This window comes from Puma concolor, chromosome A3 (genome assembly GCF_028749965.1).
Source record: "Puma concolor isolate L17-30 chromosome A3, mPumCon1.1.hap2, whole genome shotgun sequence".
Lineage (NCBI taxonomy): Eukaryota > Metazoa > Chordata > Mammalia > Carnivora > Felidae > Puma > Puma concolor.
The window spans coordinates 76,483,420-76,496,997 of record NC_141669.1 but is presented as its reverse complement, the minus strand read 5'-3'; the positions used below and the strand labels follow the sequence as shown (position 1 = coordinate 76,496,997).

The following is a 13,578-nucleotide window of genomic DNA, read 5'->3' as shown; positions in this document are numbered from 1 at the left end:
TTATTTTACCTTATTTATTTAATTTTATTTAATTTTATTTATTTTGTCTTATTTATTTTATTTTATTTTATTAATTTTATTTTATCTTATTTATTTTATTTTATTTTATTTATTTTATTTTATTTATTTTATTTATTTAATTTATTTATTTTATTTTATCTTATTTATTTTATTTTATTTTATTTATTTTATTTATTTATTTTATTTTATCTTATTTATTTTATTTTATCTAATTTAATTTAATTTAATTTAATTTTATTTTATTTTATTTTATTCTTCCTTTTATCCTTTGTTGCAAACCTGCTTCCCTCCTAAATGCCCCAGTTTGGTTAATGGAAGATCACCCCCAAAATGTCACCCCCATCCTCCTTTCCTTCAGCCCGCCATGTGCAGCCAGGGTGCAACCCATGTCTCAGCCCAGCTGCCCCGCTCCAGGGAGAATTAGTCACTTGCTTACCTGCACCTGGAGTGTTTTTGCAGACGTCCCGGACAGCACTTACCTCGACATGCTGTCATTTTTTGTAGAAGTCTGTCTCTCCCGTCCTCAAGGCCGAGGGGTCATGTCCTCTGTTTCTAAGGCAGGCATCAAGGATGGGCGGATGGATGAGAAAGAGGCTGCGTCAGAGCTCTGTGAATCTTGGGCATGGCAGGAGCCATCCTCTTCTCAGACTTTAAGAGAACTCCCCATCCTCCCCACCTGGAGCACTCAGGAAAATGGAAATAGCCTTCTGACTACTAGATGGGTTGATCCTGAGCCCAGAAAGGATAGGAGACTTTGCCTAAGGACACAGAGCAAATAAAAAGGAGTCAAGCACCTGAGTGCAGGACATCGAGATATGCATGTTCTTAAACAAAGCTTCAGTGTGTTTCTCTGGAGTCAGAAAGGGTGCGTGGTTTGAGAAGAGGGATGATGCAGAGAGGCACGGGGGTTGTACTCAAAGCCACAGTTGGGAGATTTGTCTCAACATACAACGGAGAGGGGAAGAGATAAAAAAAAGCAAAGCAAGTCCCAGACACCTTCTGGCTAAGAAACAATCTAGGAAGACTTGAATTCTAGGGACGATTTGCTACGCGAAGTTTCACTTTGCCAGCTGACAACCTGCCATCTTATCCATTCCTCTGCCTCTAGGACACCTCCCTGTCCACCCTCCTCCTTGCCCATACAAGCACTAACATCACTCCTTTCAGATTTTTCCCTTGAAGCAGCCTCTGAATTCTCCTTGAGGATTAATTTCACCTCCTAAGAACAAAGTTTTTACCTTTGTGTGTGTGTGCTATGGGCCCCACCTCCCTTCCCTCTCCTCCCTGGGCAGCCTGAGTAACATTAACAGATGCATAAAAGAAAGTACAGAGGCCCTCAAAGGAAACCAATCATTTTGAAATACAGTTATCAAAATATTTTTGAAAGTAGTGATATAGTAATGTATGTGCTTTTCCAATTCTGGATTACATAATAAAATCTACTGACAGGACTAATAACCATTGGAGTTTTGAAGGAGTGATGTGCACAGATGATTCTGGAAGATACCTGTTATAGATGTAACAGGATTGGAAAATGTCTGTTATCACTGCTAATACTGCTGTGGTTGAAGGCCTGCATTCATAACTTAAGAAAAAGCTGAATTTCAGTTGGAAGTTAGTGAAGATAAAGATGTCATTCCCCACCCCACCCCCCCTGCAAAGTCAAGTATACTTTTGAATCCTACCCATTAATCTCTTGGCAGGGAGGGAGTCAGAGGGGGTATCTGAGGACTCCAAGTCAGAAACACTTGTTGTAGAGCAGTGTTTTTCACCTGGGAATCTATTAGAAAGGTAAATTCTCCGGGCGCCTGGGTGGCTCAGTCCGTTAAGTGGCCAACTCTTGGTTTCCGCTCAGGTCGTGATCTCATGGTTCGTGGGTTCGAGCCCAGGGTCAGGCTCTGCTTGGACACTACAGAGCCTGCTTGGGACTCTCTCTCTCTCTCTCAAAATAAATAAAAATGAAAAAAGAAAAGAAATGTAAATTCTCACCCCCTTCCCCAGGTTTGGCGAGTCAGAAACTCTAGGGTGGGACCCAGCAATGTTTGAGCAAGCTTCCAGACGGTTCGGATGTGTGCCCAAATTTGAGAACCACTGTCTGAGAGCTAGTTGGGACACAATTCCTGAAGTAGAATGTACAACCAAGATGGCCCCTTACCCCAAAGTCCTAGAGGATGATAGATTACCTCTATTTTCTCTCTCTGCTTCCTTCAGACTAACCTTTTATTGAGGTAGACTGGTAGTATGGAGTTTAAAAACCCAAGACTCTTGTTAATGCATGTTGAAGTGCTACAGACCAGCTTCTGTCACGGGTGCAGAACAAAATCCAGCTGCAGAGACAGTAGCTAAGGTTTCAGTCCTTTTTGTACATAAAAAGTAATTGCCTTCTAATTATCTCCATAAAAGTGGGAAAACTTGCCTGGCTTATTAGCACCTTTATTAGCACTAGGAAATAATTAGACACCCTTAATAGCTTTCTAATGATCCCTGGAGGAGGGAGCCATTTTCACAGCATCTCCTGGCCATTATTGGGTCATTACAGAGCCTTTTAGAGTCAGTCCACACAGAATGGGGTACGGGCAAATTCATCAGTGTTTGGATCTCTGTAGGCTCACTTGTGTGCCATCTCTTACCTGTCCGTGCCTCTTCCCTCAGAGGTACAGCAGCGCTCTTCCAGAAAGCTCTGGGAAGAGGCCTCTCACCATGGTGAGCTGGCAGGGGACGACGGGGGTGGGGGAGTGGGGGTGGGGGTGGGGGTGGGGGTGGGGTCAGGGAGGGCTGCTGATCTGCAGGCAGAGCAATCTCAGGGCCCCCCACCTCTCCTCTGGCCCTATACAGACTCTCCCAGCCTCCTTTGGGAAAGACTGCTAGGCTTATCACATTCCGATTCTCCAATCCCCAAAGCACAGGCTTTGAAAAGCTGAAGACCTATTGATAAGCAGGATAGTGGTTTCCCATCTGGCTGGGAGGTGGTTCCCGCCAGGTCTTGGGTCTTTAGGGCGGAGCTTAAAGATTGAGCTGTAGGGCTAAATGTTAGGGAGAAAACGACGGGAGGGAATCCCGTCTCTGTTTCTCCAGCAGGTGGCGCCATAACTTTACCTTCGGAGATTCCGGCGCGCCGGGGCGGGCAGTTTCTGAGTTTGCAGTCTAGGGATGTGCGTCACCACCTGGGACTCCCCTTCTCAGTATTTGAGAATACCTCCCAGGACCCGCGCTATTTCTGTTTCTTTAACTGAACATCATAAACACACTTGTCAGAAACACTTGGCGATTGGCCTTCTAGACCAGGGGCACTGAAGGAATTTGGGCAAATCATAATTATGCTGTCTATCGCCCTCAGATTCTGGGGCTTTTCCCAAACACCCCCGGCCTCCTTCTATAGAGATTTGCCATCCGTATCTAGGGCTTCTAAAATTTGCTTATATTTTCAACCTAATAAATAGATCTCTTGCCCGGCTGCCACTCACATCGCAGAGGCTGGGGAAGCAGCAGGGAGAACCCTGCATTTAATTCTGAGCAGTCTTTGGAAAGATGAAATCCTGACCTATAAGTGACACTACTCCGTGAAGTAGGACTGCCTCCCTTTTTCTAGAATCTCAAGGTTAATTCACCTAATCCAATTGTTCACCCAGTGCAGGATTCCCTTCTGCAATGTGACAACCGGAGGGAAGCAGGGTCCCTTGCAGTTTGCAGGTGGTGTTTGCATCCATTTCAATGCTCGGTACAGGCCCGTGAGATGCACAGTAAAGTGATTTGCCCAAAGACTCACAGCTACTTAGGGGTAGGACCTAGTTGTGTCACCTGACTTCAGCATCTTCCATGACAGCATAGCCACCTCCCACCCACCGTTGGCTAACACCTGTCCAGCTCTTATCAAATACTACCTGCCATCACTCCCTCCCAAGGCAGTCTGTCCCACTGTTCCAGAACTCTGCTTTTTGAGAAACTCTTTCCTTATTGTCTGGTTATCCTCTGCGGCATAACAACTACCCCCATGTTTAGTGATTTAAAACAACCATATTTCAGGGCACCTGGGTGGCTCAGTCGGTTGGGCGTCCGACTTCAGCTCAGGTAATGGTCTCATAGTTTGTGGGTTTGAGCCCCACATTGGGCCCTGTGCCGACAGCTCAGAGCCTGGAGCCTGCTTTGGATTCTGTGTCTCCCTCTCTCTCTGCCTCTCCCCCTTTCATGCTCTCTCTCTCTCTCAAAATAAATAAACATTAAAAAATAAATAAAGCAACCATATTTCCAAGTTCTTGTATCTCACAACTTTGTGTGTCAGGAATTCCCTTGTCTGGCTGATTCTTCTGTTCAGAGGTCACACAGTGGCAGTGGCAGTGAGCTGGCCGATGAGCTGATCTGGAGGGTCTGAGTTTCTCTTGGGTGTCTGGCTCCTTAGCAGGAAGGCCGGAAGGCTGGGCTGGGCCTGCCAAGCAGAGCGTCTCCTTGTGCTCCAGCCCATGGCCTCAGGGTTTCTGATCTGAAGGCCCAGGGCTCCAGAAGTGCATGTTCAGTGATCAAGGTGGAAGCTTCATGGCCTTGTGTCACCTAATCTTGGAAATCACATAATGCCTTTTCTTTTTTTCTTTTTAAAAATTTATTTATTTATTTATTTATTTATTTATTTATTTGTTTATTTAATATTTATTTACTTTGACAGAGGGAGACAGAGACAGAGCACAAGTGGGGAAGGGGTAGAGAGAGAGAGAGACACAGAATCCGAAGCAGGTTCCCGGCTCTGAGCTGTCAACACAGAGCCGGATGCGGGGCTTGAACCCATGGACTGTGAGATCATGACCCGAGTGGAAGTTGGTTGCTTAATCGACTGAGCCACTCAGACGCCCCACATAATGCCCTTTCTACCATATCTGGTTGATCAAAGTAGCCAGAGACTTGCCCGGGTTTCTAGGGGAAGGGAGATAAATTCTGTCTCTCATTGGAAGAGGCGTAAAAAAAGTTGCCAGTGTTTTGAAACCACCACACTTATGGAATTGACATTAGCTTCTCTAGATCTGCCTCGCACTCTGTGCTGACTAAATCTAGTCCTTCCTTCTCTACTCAAAACCCTTTTTTCAAATTTCAAGACCGCCTTCCGAAATACCTTGGATCTAGGACCCCATCCACGAAATGACCCTTTGGAGGTGAGACAAGAAAATAACTTTCATGTTTTAATTTTATTTATAAAATTTGAAATAAAGTGTTACTAACATTTCATATATAAATTGAGGCTGGTACCCATCTTCAGGTCAAGTTCCAGGTGGAAATACGTTACCTGCTGTATTCAAGAAACTGCAAGAGAACATTGGATGTGCCCCAAAAGAATTGTCATCAACACCCTCAAGCATTTGTATTCCTTGTATAACAGAAATGTTTGAGTGCCGGGATGATCATATCTAGTTTCAAAAATTTGCCCATCCCCAAATGGTCAAGAAGCTCCAAAGGATTTGCAAACAATCTTTAGATTGCAAAACTAAACAAATAATCCAAGCAGAACAATGTACCAGAAAGCGAGGAAGGAGAATATTTCAAGACCCCTTCCTGGCGGCATCTGGACCACGTACCCCATGAAAACAGGGCGTGCATCTTGCATGTATTTGCAAACTAGCTCTGGGTATGATGCCTGACACAACCTAGACTCTTGATTGATAGTGGGCAGCTGAATCGCACTGACCCTGACTACACCAGCTCATTGGTTAATGTCGTTGAAGAGCAATTAACAATAAACCCTGTGCCTTCACCTTCAGCTCCCCAGCCCACAAATGTAGGCTATTTGGCTCCGGGCTGCCAGCTGCTTGCCTCAGTTTACCTGTCACTGCTCTGCCCACTCATGTGTCTTTGCGAGGTCTTCCTGGACTTGTTCTCATCTTCTCAAGTCCTTCACCCTCTAGGAGAGCAGCGTGTCATCTAGAGATTTCACCATGATCTTCCAGAGCATTTACACAAGGTAAAATAGTTCATACACACACACACACACACACACACACACACACACACACGTATATTTATTTTTGAGAGAACACAAGTGGGGGAGGGGCAGACACAGGGGAACAGAGGATCCAAAGCGGGCTCTGAGCTGACAGGCTGAGAGCAACAAGCCCAGTCTGGGGCTCGAACTCAGGAACCACAAGATCATGACCTGAGCAGAAGTTGGATGCTGAACCGCCTAAGTAGCCCAGGTGAGCCATGAGGTAAAATAGTTTGGGTACTGATCCCATAGGCTGGGAAGGGGATAAAGTCCATTCTCTCTGGCTTCCAATAGCTCATTATCCTGCACAGCTATTAAGAAACACCTACAGAGTTTTTCCTCTCTCTGTCTGCCTCTGGACTCTTCCTGAGAGTGCCAGCCTGACTAAAAGTGGAAACATCTCTGGTAGCTTCCTGAGTCCGGGCAAATGTATCTAGGGATCTGAGTGGCTGAGGACTTGCTCTGCACTGTTTCCATTTTAGCATATGCGCTGCCGAAGGGAAGCAAGCACAGGGAACTTGCTTCTCTCGGGGGAGGGGCGGGGGCCTGGGCTATGCTGTAACTTACCTCTGCACGGTACCCTCTGGTGGGGACAGCATGCGCTGGGGAACGAGGAGGTACAACTTCTCAGCTACGCTGAGTTCATTGCCTTAGGCAGTACTTTAAATGGAAGTGTGCAAGTTTACCATACCTTTGTGAACTAGGAATGGTCAGACTTAATACTACACGTCAGAGAAATATTGAAAGAATAAATGCAAATCACGTACATAAAAGGGCCACAGGGTAGGTTCCAGGCAGGAAGATTATACTCCGAATTTAAAAAGGTAATTAACATTCGTTAGATACAACTGCATGTGCCAGAAAACCCAAGGGCTTTAAATAAAATGGGGGCTTATTTTTCTTTTACATTAGGGCAGTGAGGAAAAGAAAGTCTAGGGCTGGAATAGCTACTCCAAAGTCATAAAATTCAGACTTCTTTTGCCTGGCTTTTCCACCAACTTTAGTATGCTGCCTCACGGTCCAAGGTGGCCGTAGCAGCTCCACCATCATGTCTATATTCCTGTCAGCAGGAAGGAGGAAGGGAAAAGGAAGGAATCCTTTTCCTTTAAGAACACTTCCAGAAATTTGCATACAACACTTCCAATTGCATTCATTAGTCAAAGCTTAGTTACACGGTACACCTATCTGCAAGGGAGGCTGGAAAACACAAGTCTTTATTCTGGGCAGCCGTGTGCCCAGCCACGAATTTCAGTTTCTATTATTAAGAAAGATGTAGAGGGGGCACCTGGGTGACTCAGTCAGTTGAGCGTCTGACTCTTGATTTTGGCTCAGGTCATGAACCCAAGGTCGTGGAATGGAGTCCCGCGTCGGGCTCCACACTGAGCGTGGATCCTGCTTGAGATTCTCTCTCTCTTTCTCTCTCTCTCTCTCTCTCTCTCTCTCTCTCTCCCCCTCTGCCCCCCTCCCCATCCCTACTTGTTCTTTCTCTCTCTCAAAAAAATAAAAGGGGGGGGAGCGCCTGGGTAGCCCCGTCTGTTAAGTGTCCGACTTCATGATCTCACAGTTCGTGGGTGGTATTTACTCTTCTTTGTGGGGGTCTGCGCTGACAGCTCAGAGCCTGGAGCATGCTTGAGACTCTGAGTCTCCTTCTCTCTCTGCCTTCCCCCACTCATGCTCTGTCTCTCTCTCTCAAAAATAAATAATAAAAACATTAAAAAAAAAAAAAAAGACGTGGAGACAGAATAAAGAGGGCAGCCACTAGTCCTATGTGCTGAGGTGGGATGGCAGAGTCCATTACCAGAAAGAAAATACTAGTAGCCTGTCAAGCATACAAAGTACTAACAAGTGTGAAAAATAATTCTTTCCTTATTTATTTTCCCCCTTGGATCATCTACTCAGCCTATATTGGGCTCACCTTAGGGAGGCAGTAGGAGGTGTATTAGTCAGGGTTCTCCAGAGAAACAGAAGCAAGGGAGGCCTTATAATGAAGAAATTTATTATGAGAAACTGACTCATGATAATGGAGGCTGAGAAGTTCCACAATCTGTTGTCTGTAAGTTGGAGACCCAGGGAAGTCAGTGGTTATAGTTCCAGCCCAAGTCTGAAGGCCAGAGAACCAGGAGAATCAATGGTGTATGTTCTGGTTCACATCTAAAGGTCTACAGCCAGAGGACTGATAGTAAGCTCCAGAATAAGTCCAGAGACCTGAGAACCAGGCTGATGGCATAAGTCCAGGCCAAAGGCAGAAGACCAGTGTCCCAGCTCATGCAATAGAGAGAGAGAGAATTCTCTGTTTATTCTCCATTTTGTTCCGTTCGGTCCCTGAACAGATTGGATGATGTCCACTCACATCGGAGAGGACAGCATGCTTTATTTGGTCTACTGACCCAAATGCCGATCACAGACACACCCAGAACTAATGTTTAATGAGGTATCGGCCCACCTCGTGGCCTGGTCGAGTTGATACATAAAATCGATCATCATGAGTCCACCCCTTGTCAACCTGCATCTCTTTCAACTGAACTTACCCCACAAATGAAAACAATAACAAGGTCATAGCTCCAAACATGATAGACCTATCAAGAGTACCACTGAAAATGCAGCAACCCCTTCCCCAGAAGAGCGATAAAGCCCTTGAGTGGTGTTTACTCTTCTTGATTTCCCATAACTTAAATACGATGATGTAAAATGAACAATCCTTAAATACTATGATATAAAGTCAATACATCTTATGTTACATAATTAGGGAATAAGAGAGGGAAAAACCCAAAGATATTTACTTAAAATGTATACATATACACCCACAAATATATTCATAACAAAATGAGGAGGAAATACTCTTGATAATTATAGTCTTAATTTCTGTAACTGATCACAGGGCTGTAGCTGGTATTTAATTACCTTCTTTCACCATCCATTCTGGATTCCCTTTGCCTTCAGCAAGCACCTCAGCTGGTTGTATTTCTTTACCTGGGGCAGTGGTTCTTGAAGGGTCTGGACCATTAGTAGTCCTGCCTTATTTGGGTTGCTGTAGCTTTCCACTGACCTTAATCACAGGTCATGGTAATGCTAAGAGATGCCCTAAGGGATTTCCTGTTTTCCAGACACACTCAAGCTTACCTCCCCTGTGGAGTACAGTCCCATTTCCTCTCGGTAGTCAGGACCAATCACCCAGCCAGCACAGTAATGTCCTCCTTGCCTGTGGATTCAGAGGCATGAGAAGCCCACAGTGGGCAGGTGGCAGTCTCAACTTCCAGTTCAACGGGATCATCGCTGTGATTCCTAGTGGGAACCTTTCTCCTTCTGGAACTGAGACCTCTAGGCCAGCAGAGCATATTGTCATGGGAACAGGAAGCAAAATGTTTGCTGGTGGGTCACTAGGGATAATAATAGGGACTGGTGCCACTCCCATCCTACCTCTTGCTTCCCGGGCCTTTGAATTCTGGCTACGGGAGAAACAGTGCTGTATGTTGGATGCTAATCCAGAGCATATACAGCTTTCTGGAGAACCTTGCCCCAGCCTTGCAAGGTGTTGCCACCTAACTGGTGCTTTAAATCTTCAAAGGCCCATTCCATTTTTCTATCAAGTCAGGTGCTTCAGGATGGTGGGGGATCTGATAAGATCAGTGAATTCTTTGAGCATGGGCATATTGCTACACTTCTTTTGCCATGGGGTGAGTTTCTTGGTCAGAAGCAATGCTATATGGAATACTATGATAGTAGATAAGGCATTCTACAAGTCTGTGGATGGTGGTTTTGGCAAAAGGATTTCATTGAAGGAAGACAAATCCATATCCAGAGTGAGTGTCTATTCCAGTAAGAACCCTGCCCCTTCCATGATGGAAGTGGTCCAGTGTAATCAACCATTCCCTGGGAATGGTGCCCTATCAGAGATTCAGTTTTGGTCTCTGCTTCTGGCATATTGGACACTCAGTGGTGGCGGTAGCCAGGCTTGCCTTGGTGAGTTGAAGTCCATGTTGCTGAACCCATGCATAACCTTCCTCCTCCGCCCCAGCCACTTTGTTCATGAGCCCATTGGAGGGAACAGAGATGGCTGTTCCATTGGGAACAGAGATGGCTGAGAAGAGAGGCTGACTGGTATCCACAGAACAGGTCATCCTATCCACTTGATTATTCAGGTCCTCCTTGGTTGAGGTCACTCCTCCAGGGGCCTTGACATGAGACACATGATGTTTTCACCCATGCTGAAAGGTCTGTCCACATACTTCTTTCCCAGACTTCCCTGTCACCAGTTTTCCAGTTGTGTTCCTTCCAAGTCATCCCGTCTAGCCAAACCATCGACCACAGCCTGTGAATTGATATTTAATCACACGTCTGGCCATTTTTCCTTCCAAGCAAAAGGAACAACCTGGTGAACCGCTCAAAGGTCTGCCCGCAAGGAGGATTCCCCTTACCTCCGTCTTTCAGGGATGCTCAGAAAGGAGCTGTAGTGCCGCAGCTGTCTGCTTTCAGGTGGTGCCTGCACGTCATGCAGAACCATCTGTGAGCTAAGCTTGAGTTCTTTCTCCGTCGTCTGATTGGAGGGAACTCCCCGTGAAGCTGTAGGTGCGGGCTGGGAGAGAGCCGATAGTGTGGCAGGGGTAGCGACTGTGGGCATTTGGGCTGCCTCTTCATGGAACTTACTTGCGCCTTCAGGATGTGTTCGGGTCCCGTGTCATAATACCACCTCCATTTGATGATGGAATGCTGCAGTGTATGCCCATCTTTATGGCGTGGTGGGTCAGGTAACACCCAGGTCATGACCAGCAGCTCAGATCACATGGGAACTTGATTTCACCCATGGTTAAGTGTTGGGTCTCAGCTAGGGCCCAGTAGCAGGCCAAAAGCTGTTTCTTAAAAGGAGAGTAGTTATCTGCAGAGGATGACAGGGCTTCGCTCCAGATGCCTAAAGGCCTGTGCTGCGCTTGTCCTAAAGGAGCTCGCCAAAGTTTCCAAACGGCATCCTCGTCTGCCCTCGACACTTTGTGCACCATTAGATCTTTTGGATCACAAAGCCCGTGTCAGAGCAGCTTACACAGCAGCTTGGACCTATTGCAGAGCCCTCTTCTGTTGTGACCCCCACTCAAAACTAGCTCCTTTTCGAGACACTCAGTAAATGGGCCAGATCACAGACCCAAATGACGAATATGTTGCCTAAAATTCAAAGAGGCTCCATAGATGGTATGCCTCCCTCTGGTTGTAGAAGGGGCCAGATGCAATAATTTGTCCTTTACCTTAGAAGTTTTTTTTCTTCTCTCTGACATTTTACTCATTTGCTTCCCCAGTGTAATGAGCACTTCCACCTTTTAGCTCATACTTTTCCTTCAAAGCCCTAACTCTTCCTCCTCCTAACCTCTAGCTTCAAATGTCAGTCATCACACCGGAACAGAAGATGAAGGAAGACAGTCCATTGCACAACCGTCTGAAAACTTTCTCTCGACTGTGAAAAAGGAGAGATAGATAATATGCTTTTCTCTAAATTTTTAAAAAATGTTTATTGATTTTTTAGAGAGAGAGAGAGAGAGACAGTATGAGCAGGGGAGGGACAGAAAGAGAGGGACACACAGAATCTGAAGTAGGTTCCAGGCTCTGAGCTGTCAGCACAGACCCTGATGCGGGGCTCAAACTCACAGAGTGCGAGATCATGACGTGAGCCAAAGTCAGAAGCTTAACCGACTGAGCCACCCAGGCACTGGTTTTCATAGTGAGGAGCGCGGAGTGTTAACTGGTAGCACAAGGCAATGATGAAACCGAGGCCCAGAGTCTCTTTCCACCCTGGTAGGAGGGCCATGGTTTCATAACCTGGTATTCACTGCAAAGCTGAGGGTCTTTAGGTGGTACTTAAGGATATTGTCAGAAAGCAAAACTCACTCTGTCAGGAAACGTCTTAATTTCTCCCCCTTGCTTTGACTTTCTTTTTAAGAAGATTTTATTATTTTAGAGCAGTTTTAGGTTCATAGCAAAATTGGGAAGATTGTACAGAGATTTCCTATGCATTCTCTATCCCCAGAGTTGTACTTTTGTTACAAGGATGGACCTACATTGCCACATCATAATCACAAAAGTCCACGGTTTCCTTTAGGGTACACACTTGACATTGTACATTATATGGTCTTGGACAAGTTTATAAAGATATGTATCCATTGTTATGCATCCCCCTACTTACTCATTCACCCACTGAAGAGCATCTTGGTTGCTTCCAGGTTTAGGAATAACTTATTCTGACAATTATGAACAAAGCTGTTATAAACATCTGTGTGCAGGTTTTTGTGTGGACCTAAGTTTTCAATTCCTCTGGGCACAGTTTTGAGGAAATGGTTTGCTGGATATAGAATCATGGTTGACAGTTTTTTCTTTCAGTCCTTTGAATATGTCATCATACCATCTTCTGGCTCATGGGCTCTGTTCATTTTTCTTCATTCTTCTTTCTCTTCCTTAGACTGGATAACTCCAATTAACCTACCTTCAAGTTGGCTGATGCTTTCTTCTGCCAGCTCAAAAGGAATGTTGAGTCCCGATGGTGATTTTTACACTTCAGTTTTTGTCATTTTCAACTTGAGAATTTCTATCTGGTTACTTTATATGGTTCCAATTTCTTTATTGATACTCTCTGTCTGGTGAGATGTTGTTCTCATGCTTTTCTTTAGTTCTTTTTTTTTTTTTAAATAAATGTATGTATTTAATTTATTATTTTTTTAAGTCCAATGTGGTGCTTGAACTCACCACCCCAAGATCAAGAGTTGTGTGCTCTACTGACTGAGCCAGACAGGCGCCCCTCTTTAGTTCTTTACAGATGGCTTCCTTTACCACCTTGATCATATTTAAAATAGGTGATTTAGAGTCTTCTAGTAAAATCAATGTCTAGGATTTCAGGGGCAGGTTGTATTAATTGCCTATTTTTTTCTGTGTCCAGGCTACCATTTCTTGCTTCTTTGTGTACCTTGTAGTTTTTTCTTTTTATATTTTTTTTATTGTGGTATGATATACATAAAATTTATAATTTTAATCATTTTGAAGTGAACAGTTCAGGGGCATTAAGAACATTGACAATGTTATGTAACCATCGCCACTGTCCATTACCAGGTTTTCTCATCCTCCCAAACAGAAACTCTGTACCCTCATTATGATTAAATGATAACTCCTCATATCCCTTTTCTTCAGTCTAGTAGAAAGCGACCTCCCTTCTACCTCCTGTTGCTTATAAATTTGCCTATTCTAGATACTTCACATAAGTGAAATCATACAGTATTTGTCCTTTTGTTTCACTTAATATAATGTCTTCAAGGTTCATCCATGCTGTGGCATGTATAAGAATTTCATTCCCTTTTACAGGCTTTTTGAATGAATACTCCATTGTATGCATAAACCACATTTTGTTTATCTTTTCATCTGTTGATGGACACTTGGGTTGTTTCCACCTTTTGTCTATTGTGAGTAATGCTGCTGTGAATATTGGTGTGAAAGTATCTGTTTGAGCTCCTACTTTAACTTCCTTTGGGTATATATTTAGGAGTGGAATTGCTGTATCACATGGTAATTCTATGTTTAATTGTTTGAGGAACCGTCAAACTGTTTTCCACAGCTGCTGCATCATT

At 44.6% G+C, this 13,578-nt stretch overlaps 1 pseudogene; it reads right to left on the bottom strand.

Annotated features, from left to right (window-relative positions):
- Positions 1-8,830: 8,830 nt before the first annotated feature.
- LOC147582545 (uncharacterized) lies at positions 8,831-11,247 on the bottom strand (annotated as a pseudogene).
- Positions 11,248-13,578: the final 2,331 nt, after the last annotated feature.